We start from the raw sequence: 12,552 nt of genomic DNA, 5'->3' as shown, positions 1-12,552 counted from the left end.
TAATCCCAGCACTTGGGAGGCAGAGCCAGGAGGTTCTCTGTGAGTTCGAGGCCAGCCTGGGCTACAGAGTGAGTTCCAGGAAAGGCGCAAAGCTACACAGAGAAACACTGTCTCAAAAAACCAAAAAAAAAAAAAAAAAAAAAAAAAAAAAAAAAAAAAAGACAGAAAGAAATGTGTACAAGGAATTACACACATTTATTTATTTACACACATTACATTTATTACACACATTACATTACATTACCTTTGGTCATCAACCAATCTAGCAAAAAAAAAAAAAGGCACATCAGCTAGTAATAATTTATTCTTGTTCCTAACCTTATCGAGTCCTCACTCAACTATGTGTCTTTCTAAAACTTTAGATTGTTTCCTGGGTTTTCCCCCCTCAAAGCTATTCACAAAAATTTCACAGTCTAACCTTAAGTTACTTTTCAAAGCTTTTTTCAGCTGTGATGCACTCTGAAACCTATGAACACATTTTCCAATACTAAGATGAAAAGAATTTAAGCTAGCTGGGCTACTGGGTGTAGATGTAACCGTCTTATTAAATAAGAAACACAGAGTTGATTCGGAGATGAAAGCCAAGAGGTCAGAGCAATAGCTAAGAGCTGAGATTAAAAACCTTACCCTTCACTGCCGCTGCTGTCCTACCTCTCCACAAGAGAGCTACTTCCTGTGTGTTTGTGCTTTTTATTTACTTCCTATTCTGCCTTCTCATTGGTTGTAAACCCAACCACATGACCTCCTCGTCACTGCCTGTCTGTACAGATTTCAGGTCTTCTATGGTTGGTATTGAGATTAAAGGCATGTGTCTCCATGCTGGCCGTATCCTTGACCACACAGAGATCCGCCTAGCTCTGCCTCCCAAGAGCTGGGATTAAAGGCATGCGCCACCAACGCCCTGCTCTGCTATGGCTTGCTATTAGCTCTGACCCCCAGGCAACTTTATTTATTAACATACAAATAAAATCACTTTTCAGTACAAGTAAAATATCACCATAACTGGGACTCAATTGTTTTTCTTAATCATTAACCTAAGCCACAGTCTACATGGCTCTTCAAGAGAAATAGTTGTGTGACATTTCCTGGTTTTGTTTTTTGTCCTCTGCAGGCTCTGCTTTATCAGAGGCAGGAGCAACATTTTATCCTCCCTTTCCCTATGTTAATTTTCCCACTAACCTAACTTCTATCATAATCCCTTATTAGGTTGACTAAAAACTCTCAATCATCAAACTTCTATTTACAGTAACACTATTAGTGTATAACATCATTGTCTCAGTTACACAGTACAGCTCAGAAGGAAATCATCTTCATAATAATCCTCAGGTAAAAATGCCCAGTAGAACGGGATATTACCAAGAGATGATCATACTGCTTTAAAGGCAGTGTGGATCTACCCAGGCCCATTCACACCATGCGAGATACCAGAGGAAGGTGGCATCAGCAAAGATGGAAATGCACAGCAGTAGCATGAGACGTTCTGGGCCTAAGATCTTGGAGCCAAACTTATCCGAGATTCAGCCATCAGGGTTTTGTTTCCTGGTGGGCCAACTCTCTGAACCTTAACTGCCACCTGCTGCTCCTCTGACATGGCCACTGGCACATGTGCATAGAGAACACACATACACACACACACACACACACACACACACACACACACACACACTTAGTTTGTGTTTCTGGGTGTTCTCTTACTTTTGTATCCAAATATACTGAAAACCATGGGTTCACACTGTTACCCCATTTTAATGTAATGCCACCACTGGTCTCAATTCTTTCACAAATTTCAGCATTTTTAACCTACTTCTGTGAGTGAAAAATCTGTGTTCATTATCTCTATGAAAAGCTCTCAAGTGACAATATCTTGGATGCTGCCCATCACACTCCCACATCCTCCACTAAGCTGCCTGTCTCTCCAGCATGGGCTCCAGCCCTCAGGTCAAGCCTGTGTCCCCTGAACTGATATCATCCTCCCTTTAGCTGGATGTTCCCTCTCATACCAGACACCTTGCTGAAGTTCTCATGTCACAACTGAGGAAGCCTCCTTCACCAGGCTCGTGCTCTGACTCCTGGTACTAATCCCTGAGGAGTCTCCACTTACCCCCTGAGGCTTTAGCACTCTACCAAGGCCACCTCCATGTGCAGAAGCCCTCATCCCCCTGGAAGGTACTGAGTGGCCACACAGAGCTATCCCTCCAGGTAGACAGCATCCTTACCTTGCCAGTCTCTGAAACCCATACCAGCTCTGCCTTCTGCACAGACACTCTCCTCCACCTATTTGACCACTACACCCAATGCCAGGACATCCACAACCAGGCAAGGATGCTCTCCTTACCCTACTAGACACTAAGGTCCCACGTTGACGTCCAGCATAGAGACACTATTTACCCATGTCTGGTCTATGCTCTGCAAGGAAGCTCCTTTCAATCTTCTGTGTCTCTGAATTCCAACCAAGTATAGAGCCAACACTATGAATGGTGCCCTCTTCACAACAGATACTTTCCTCACCATGCTCGGGTACCCTCCTCATTAAGCACAGGTGCCCTCCTCACCGTTCCAAATGCCCAGTTCCTCCATCAGGACCCTCTCCTCTCCTATTTGCAGTTCTGACTCCCCACAGGAAGTGCCCAGTGAGTTCATACTCTCCTCACCATGCTGGAGCACAGACTCCCTACAAGTGACCATTCCACAGCATAGCTGCCCTCCTCACCTCTCAGGCTCTGGCATCTCACACCAGACTGCTGCTTGGAGACTCTCTCCTGAATTCAGACACTTTCTCACCAGCATGCTGACATCTCCTCACTGCTTGGACTCCAGTTCTGCTGTCAGGCCAGCCCTCAGCATTGTCACCCAGACCCTGGACCAGACCATTGCTGCCCCACACCTGATCCTTCCACAGACACCTGTCTTGCCCTCCCTATACTATTCTTTATTCAGTAAGTTACTAAGTAACTGAGATACTGAAAGGATGGAAACCAGATATGACAGAATATAAAGTCCTATATGATTATTGAACCTATCAAGTATTTCCACGGTAATAAACATGCCTACACACCACTTCACTCCAGTCACAGATGCTCAGGGGTTTTCCCCCTCTCAGCAAAAGATATTTCTAAATGTATCCTATCCTACATATACTGGAATAAGTCATGCACAATATTCAAGTAGCGTCCTATAATAAATATTTCTCATTTGCATATGTCCTAAGGATCTGGCTGTGGGTCACAGTAATTCTGTTCTGCTTCTTTCCACATTTATCATTTGGGAGCCAGGATCATCGAGAATCATAGCTTCTTGTAAGTTGAATGTAGAGTAGCCTCCTGTATTTAGAGAATCAGATTCATTCTCATCCTATGGGCCAGTGAAAGTGACCTGGACACAGTGAAAGTGACACAGCAGCCAATTGGAGTTGACAACATACTCTATAAAAAGGAACATAGGTCAAAGGCTTTGAAACAGTCCTTTTACAGAGGATTATGAAAGTACTTGGGAATCAAGTACTACACCTAATCAAGTAGTTTCTACACCTAATCCCTTTACTGTTTACTCAGGATATGTATGTTATTGGGTTTCAAAATGGAACATTAGCCCCGTCAGCAGAAAAGAGGTACCATTGCAACACAAGCATGACATACTAAAACTTGTTGGAGAGATTGCTCAGTGGTTAAGAACACTGGTTGCTTTTCCAAAGGTCCCGAGTTCAATTCCCAGCAACTATATGGTGGCTCACAACCATCTCTAGTGGGATATGATGCCCTGTTGTGGCAGGACGTCATACATGCAGATAGAGCACTTCACATATATAAATAAAATACTCAAACTTGTGCTTTACTTATCTCTGGTATTGAAGTAAATTAGTGTCACATGGGTTGAGTGTTGGGTTCTGTCATGTACACCATGGGGTCTGTCAGGAAGCAGTGAGGGAGTGCCCGGGACAGTGATGGTGCACATTCTCCTGTTCACCTACATCTCCAGTCATATCATGTAGACACCTGAACTGTCGAAGAAATATTTTCTCTGGACTTCTAACCCGGTCATGGGAGGTGACCTCTCTAATTCTGCGGAATCCCTGGAGCTATTGGGAAATCTATTTTATCATGGTAGGTGATGGAGCTTTATGCTGCTCAGTTCTTTCACAGTTCATGCTAACAAGATGATTCATGTAGGGAGCTCATTATTTCAGAAACACTGACCATGTGATTAAAGCGTGAAGCTTTTGAGCCATGAGATGCTCACCCTGGCAGGGAAGTGATGCTGAAGACTGAGTTCACTCTCTTATCAACCAAACACTCACACCTATACAATGAACTCTGGTAAATCTCTGAACAGCAGAGCTCAGATGAGTGCCCCCTGGTTGGCCTATACATAACAAAACTATAATCCTAATAGAGCAGAATCATTAGTTCACTGTGTCATCCTAGCAACTCATAAATCTGCAGTTATCATGGGATCCTGGGACTCTGCAGACAGTTGACTTGAAGTAATGGCCCCTGGGAAATCCTGATGGAGTTACCAGAACAGCCATAAGAAACATTTTAGGGATGATTAACGAAATATAGGCAAGATCATACATCACACCAGAAAAGAGTTTTAAATTTTCTAAAGAGTGATAATGGTATTTTTTTTATGCAATGAAAATTTCAGATGATGAATACTGAAATATTGCCTGAAGTGTTATGTATCAAACTAGCTCTCAAGTGCCCTATCAAATAACATGTACATATATATGCATACACAAATGTATATATATATAATATATATAATATATATAATTATCAAAATGTCAACAATCATTACTACAGATGGTAATTATATGAGTATTGATGATACCATGCCTCAAATTCTGTTTCAAAATATTCATGATAAGAAGTTGAAAAGGCTTCCAAAGTTTTAAGTGGCATACAGGCTTCCATAGTACTTGGGGGTCTGCTCAGTGTCCATCCACAGGGCAGAGGCTGTTGAGGAAGGTCATCCAGTCCAGGATCAGCCAACATTAGATACCCACATCAAATGCTGAGGGAAGGACACAAACTGCCAGAGAAAATGTGAGTAAGCACTGAGGATCAAAGTGACAATAGGTAACAATGTTACCCTGTCTGTCTGAATTTGCTTAAGAAGATCTTAAATGTTCTACACCACACACACACACAAAATAGACAACTAAGTTAGGTAATAGAGGGTTCTGTTCACCTGATTGTGGTAGCCATCATAATACATTTCCATATCAAGTCAAGACGGAGAAATGCAAATATACATGATTTACTTGTCACGTATACATCAATAAATCCAAATAAAGAGGAACAAAGACAGAGATAGGTGGGTAGAGGGTCCATACCATACAATTCTATCATCAAATGAGACTTTAGGACTCTAAGAATGGACAAAGAAGCTGGTGTGCTTCTACATATGCACAAAGGATCCTGTAGAGTCTCTGGTATATGGGAAATTCTCATTATATAAAGAGTAATGAATGAATAAATAAGTACATATGGGGACCAGTACTATCATATGGATAACTGTTGATGCCTACCTAAATTTCTATGGTCATCTCTTCCACAAGAAGGTCTTTCCAGGTGTCTGTGTAATGCTGGATAAAAATGCAATCCATGTCCATGGAGAATGCTTGATTCATAAGTATATTTTCTTCATCTGACAAACTGACTTCTGTTTATCATTGCAACGGATGTCATTCCAGCCCCAACTAGAATATGGATGATTTACTATAACACATTGTTCATCTTCACTGTTGGGGTCACCTGAGTGCCAGAACCTGGAGGGAGGAAAGAGCATCAGGGTGTTTCCCACAGTGGTGCTAGGAAAGAGAAAACAAGAGTAAGCAAGCCTCAGGATGCAGTGGGAATTTGCAGAAATCAGATTCAGGTGTGTACAAATCAACCATTCTCCACTACCCATGCCTGACATGTCTGTGGAAAACAGGGGCCGTGGTACTCAATAATCTCTTTGCTTGTTTCTTAACTATTCTCCTAGAACACATCCCAGGGGCTACTTCATCCCTAGGTCTTGGTACCCAGCGACAGTCATTCAATGTACTTATTTATTGCTGAAAAGGTCTCTCCTTATTCTCATGTTTTAATATAAGTTTTTTTTTTCCATTTTACAACAGTCTTAGTTTAGAGACAGGAGAACTACTTAAAATAGCTAGTCAACTTATTTATGTCATCTAGGACAAGTGACTTACTATCCTAGATTTCTACCTGTCTCCTCTGAAGACTGAAAATGAGAATAACATCACTACCTGTTTCTAACAACAGAAATCAGAATAGAATGTGGGAACATACTAAGATATTAGAGTTTTTAAATAATTATATAAATACAACACATAACAATATAAGAATGTGGGCTTTTGATTTAAGAGAAATAATCAGTTATGATCTTGATAATAATTTTTATTGTAACACTATAAATGAAAACTGGAGAGATGGCTCAGACATTAAGAGTACTTGCTGCTTTTCCAGAAAATGTGAGAGTTCTGTTCCCAGCACCCATATTGGCATGATCATATCGCCTGTAATGCCAGCTCCAGGGGATCCAACAACCTCTTCTGGGCTCAAAGGGCACCCACATACACATGGCACACACTCACAGAGAGACACAGATATATACACAAATAAAAATAATTAAATCCTATTGTTAAATATAGAGATGGTCTAAAAACATAATAAAACCACCATGGAGTAGCACTTTGTTGGGTGCCCTGAGTACTTGTTATTCTACACTCTTCAAACTCAATTCCTCATTTCTCCTGGAGTATCAGTGACGTGTGTCTCACAGGACTCCTTGATGAGGAAATGGAGATAAAAGTAACTCCATCCACAGCACTCACATCAGGAGTGAGCTGTTATAGTTTCATAACCAACAGCTGGAACACCCTAAAGTCTTCTCATGCTACAGGACCCAGGACTCCTCTAGGTAACTATGGACTCACGTGGCACTTTCATTGTATGGTGTCTGATCAACCCATCACCACTGTCGGTGACCCGGATCTGAAAGGCCAATATAATAAGCAGCTTTAGGATCCAGGATCTTGGTGATGAAATCCTAAGAGGAGAGAAAGATACAGCATTCAGCCTGGTTGGAGTGTTTCTTTTCCTGTTATTGAATTTTTATAAGATCTTTTAAAAATTATTTTAACTACACAAAATTATAGTGTTTTATACGATGCACCTATGGAAATACATAATAATCAAATCCTATTCATCTCTCTAGACCCCTCAACAGTTTTCAAATTATAGACTAATACTCATTAACTATCATTTTAGAGGTACACTGGGATACTTTGACTGACTTTTTTTCTGGTCACACAGAGATCAGAAGACAAAGAAAGGATCAAGGAATACAAGAGCCACCCACACCCCCAGGGAGTGCCATCTTCTCTGGCTGACCAGGACACAAAGTCATCACTGAGAGACCTGATTTCCATCACGTCAGAAACAATCTCTGTTCATGATCATAATGAATTCTCATCTCAGACTCACTCCCCTCTTTTCTTCCCCAGCACCATTCTTGAAAGTTGTGCATGAGAGAATTTAGCAGATTTAAGCATTCTCCATTCATAACCTCAGATATTTCATTTCTGATGGTTGGCTGTGACTCTCCTGATTTGATCCCCTTTCCCTAGTCAGCTCTGCGCCCTCCTCTGTTAGGCAGTGGGTACTACAGGAAGCATTAGAGTGCTGAAATCACAAACTGCTCTTTCAAGCAGAAACATTTCTTCCCTCACTCCACCTCAGATGTTGCATTTTTGTTGCCATGGTTCCCTGTGGGCTATTCAGCTTCACTGAAGCAGGGACAAGGTGTAGAATGCCAAGGCTGAAGCATCCTTTCCGGCTTCCTGATGGAAAGCCTTCTGCCACATCAGCAACACCCATGTCAACAAAACCCCCTCTTAGTAAAAAGAGGCAGACAGCAGGCCAGGCCCAGGCCCCACTCTCTCCCAGGATGCACCTGCTCTTCCTGGCTGTGGATCACCATCAGATGAGCACCCATGCTGGAGCACTTCTTCTGACTCTCTCTCCAAGATGCAGTGTCAATGTTAGGGAAGTAGCAGTGGGAATTAAATGGCTTCTAATCCTTTGGGCAACAGCTCCAGACTTTGTCTTTGGGGGAAGAAGGAAATGTAAGTGCAATGTCATAAAGTCATTTTAAAAGCTGCTTGATGTGGAGACCACATGGAAGCTGGGGCTCCGGACTTCTCCAGATACAACAAGGAGCCCCTCTCTGTCAGATGCCAAGCAACCCCAGTCTACTGCTGTCGACACAAATGTCAGGGCCCCTTTGTCATACTGGGATGCTGTCAGGAAAACAGAGTGTAAGAACACTCAGACACTGAGGACATAATGCCAAACAGTCTGAGTCATCAAAGGATAGAACTCATCATACCAAGAACCAGAAAATTCTCATATTACATAAATATGTACATATTTACACATGAAAACAATAGATACCATTAACCAAGGCAGCAAAATTTCAGAGTTAGCAGACAGATATTTTTAATTTGTGATGATAAAAGTGGTAGTCAATATATTACAACAAGCAAGATAACAAAAGTATAGGTTTATCTAAAAACTTTAAAATCCCCATGATAGATGTTTCAAGAAGAAAATAAAAACATTCTAGAAACAAGTTATCAGTGATCCCTCATGGAAGAAAAACTAAAATGAAACAGAAAAATAGTCTCATGTAAAGACCCTAAATGTCTATAGATGAATACAATCCTTATAGAAATTCTGAGATTCTTCATAAGATAAATACACAAAACAATCTCAAAAATCATATAGAAATGCAAAAAAACCCTGGATAGCCAGAGCAACCCTGAAAGAAAAAGAATGATGTTGGAGGTATCTCCAGAACTGACTTCAGGCTACACTATTGAGCATGGTACCACAACAAAAGCAGACACATTAACGAATGAACACAAAAGAGAACAACAAACACACACAGCTACAGCCAATGAAATTTTCACCAAAACTACATGTCAGAGAAAGATAGGCTCTTCAACAAACTGTACTGGGAAAACTAGGTACCGACATATAGAAGAATGAAGCTAGATCCATAGCCATTCTGTGTAAAAACAGACTCTAAATGGATTAAACACCTTACTGTGAGGCCTGGAACCCTGAAATTGCTACAGAAAAAAAAAATAAAGACAACAGATCAAGATGTGGGCATAGACAAAGACTCCCTGAATGGAACTGCAGGCTTCTTTACAGCAAAGGATCCAGTGAATGAAGAGAGAGAGAGATCTGCTGAGAAAGGCAGGAACCCCAGACAAGCTCAAATGGTCTAGGGAAACATGTTCCAAAAGGTCTCTTGTCAAAGACAGTAAACAAACTGTGTCTATTTAGGGACAGATGGTGTATTCCAAAGACATCTCAGTTACAGATGTCAAAGACAGTCGAGAAACTTTGCTTACTCAGGGCCAAAGTGATGGATAGCGTTAAGCACTCCCCTCTCTTTCCTAAATCTATGTAATACATGTTCACCTGCTGCCCTCCAGCTTAGTATATGGGAAAAACAAATTCTCTATTCAAATCTTGAGTAAATTACGTTTGTAGACACTGTAACCGAGAATGCAACAAGATCAATACACACATAGACACACAGACCACACACACACACACACACACACACACACACACACACACACACCATGCATGCAATTAAATAAACACTTCAATTAACATACTAAGTTATAAGGTGGTTAGTGGTTCAGCAACAGCTACTAAATAAAATAACATTAAGAAGGGATGCACATGTAATGTGGTATGCACTATTTTGTGATCTCAATCCAGTTTTGTCTGCTCCCTACAGTTTCATACCTAGTTCTCCATGTATCACTATACATGACAATAATATGTACTTATATTTGCACATATTTTCCAAGCCCCCACAGGCCCCAATGTCTAGGACATTGCTGGCACACACAGGTCTAGGTGTCATCTGCTCCAAGCTTTTCTTAGCCCCCTGTGCTTACTTCTTACTGCTCACCTTCACAGCATTTCACATGCAATTTTTTAAAGCACTGGTTCACTTGACTATTCTCTAAATTTCCTGTGATTGGGAACTGTAGATTTTTCTGGACACCCTGACATGCTTCCCAGTATACAGTAAATGGATATTATTAATTATTGAATGACTGATTATAACATATAAAAAAAGGTATGGTTTTCAATTTTTTATAAATTTGAAGGCCATTTAACAAAGAAATCCACTCTTTTCTAAATTAGCTTTCAGGTCTCACACAATCTGGAACAAAAAATGAATGATTAGAAGAAAATCCATTGGAGCACTGTCCCTGGATTGCTCTGTCCATGTCTTCTAATCCCTCTACTCATTCCAAAATATAGATGTCTATGTGTCCAAATGCTGCTACTGAGGAAATACAGATTCATCCTCAGTACTCGAGCTTAACACAGATCCCCCAGGATTTCACTCTGTGACTCCAACAAACAAACACACCTGCTTCTCCAGTGAGAATGAATGACTTTTACAGAAGAGTTATTCTGAAACAGAGGGAAATTCCCAATGTCATCCATCTCTACAGAGAGTGTCTGTCTTAGGTTTCTGGGTCACCATCTGTCTAATGAGTCACTTTCCTTCTCTGTGTTTAATTCTCCCAGGGACATACTTACTGATCAGAGCAACTGAGAAAAAGATTTTCAACAGCAGTAAAAATATTATGAATAAGGTGAGGAGCAACTTGGAAAATTTGTGACAACTTTCATGACTCATGGTCTTCTTTTGAGGAGCTGAAAGACAAACCAAATTCATGTCTTGAGCTCTGTTGCTTTTTCCTCTTCTTTCTTCTATTCGACTCTTTTTGTGCATGATAAACACTAAAACATGACGTTCAAAATAATAAAAAAATGCTAACAGAAAATATCAGATTAATTATATAAACATTACAATTTGTACAAAATCACTCATTTCTGACACTCAGAATGATTGTTGTCAGTATTTCAGCAAAATATTTCCAACAAGTTTAAAGCTTTAACATATAAATGTATACATTCCACAATTGGAACATCATAAGCACTGATTTGTGACTGTCATTTTCTTTTACATTGTATCACGATTTCTTCCTTTATGATTTTTTTGTTTTATTTTTGAGACAGCATCTTGGTATGTAACCCAGGCAGACTTTGAATGCATTATATAGTCCAAGCAGGCCTCAAACTCACAGGAAACACCATGTTTCTAACTCCTGAGTTTTGTGGCTACAGGCTTTTGCTAGCACATCTGGATGAACATTATTCTATATTATCATGTCTTCTTTATCGGTTTTATTATAGTTGCATAGTATTTTATTATATACTTTTAAAGTCTTCCAGCTTGCTTCCAACTTCAAATATGCAGCAGTCAAGAAGTCACATTTTATGATAAAGTCACCACGTTTTCAGTCACCACTTCTAGAAGAGTTACAATACTTCCCAACCATGGGTGAGGTCCTGGGTTCTGTCCCCATCACAGGAGGGAGAGAGTGAAAGAAACTACTCAAAACCTGGATGCAAACAGACTATGACATGTCACCAGATAGAGGGGAAATCAGTATGACATGATTTAACTTTGAAACAATTTGTTACACATATTTATGTGTGTTTATATGTAGAAAAGATACAATAACATGTATGGTGGGATTTTCTCTACATGGTAAAAGACAACATCTTCCTTCTCCATTGTATACTCCCACAACCTTTCACATCTGTCTACAGGCAACACACTTGGTTGAGACTCCAGTGACCCAGAGGCATGGCCAGAGGCTAACATCATCTTTGTCCTTTACATCATCACTCACTAGGAGCAGCAGAAAATGCTTTTTTACCTGGAGGAGAATCTGCTTCCATGTCGGAGGAATCAAATTTATTTTTGAGGTTCTTGCTAATATAAATGTTTTCTGAAAATCTTCCCCTGGCCTCAGAAGATGTGTGTCATCCCTTCTTTAAAATAGATCCTGAACAAGAAACAAATTATCCCAATACCAGCTAGAGATGAGAGGCAGTACAGACAGCTGCCCTGAGCGTACACCATGAGGTGCAGTCCCCGTGACCTGCAAAAGGAGAGTCACAGGTGGAGAATGCACCCAGTATCATTATACAATCGTAGAAACACCAAGAACTCAATGGGGGAGAGAAGAAAACAGGAAGGAATGGAAAAGAGGAACCAGGCCATTAGAGAAGTCAAACTTCTCACAGAGTTGAGATTCTGACACTCGGTCTGAGCTGACCTCTACAATAAAGCCTCCATTTCTGTCTTGTGCTGTGATTCCTACTCCTTCCTGGTCCCTGTAGAGCTACCTCCTGACCTCCCTGAGCCTTTAACACCACACTCAAGTCGCCCCGATGGACAGAGGAGTTCCTCAAACCAAAGGTACCTAGTTTACACCCTAGACTGTCCCACCTCATGGGGACAGTGTCTTCACCCTGCTCAGTCTCTGGAACCCACACCAGCTCTATCTGAGGCATGGATACTCCCCTAAACCTGCCTGAACTCTGACAGCCCAGTTCTTACACAACCCAGCAAGGATTTCCTCGT

At 40.9% G+C, this 12,552-nt stretch overlaps 1 pseudogene; it reads right to left on the bottom strand.

Annotated features, from left to right (window-relative positions):
• Positions 1–5,628: 5,628 nt before the first annotated feature.
• On the bottom strand, positions 5,629–11,915 carry LOC131906097 (C-type lectin domain family 4 member A-like; annotated as a pseudogene).
• Between the last annotated feature and the right edge of the window lie 637 nt (positions 11,916–12,552).

This window comes from Peromyscus eremicus, chromosome 3, assembly GCF_949786415.1.
Source record: "Peromyscus eremicus chromosome 3, PerEre_H2_v1, whole genome shotgun sequence".
NCBI lineage: Eukaryota > Metazoa > Chordata > Mammalia > Rodentia > Cricetidae > Peromyscus > Peromyscus eremicus.
The sequence above is the reverse complement of the archived record's forward strand: the minus strand, read 5'-3'. Positions and strand labels throughout refer to the sequence as shown.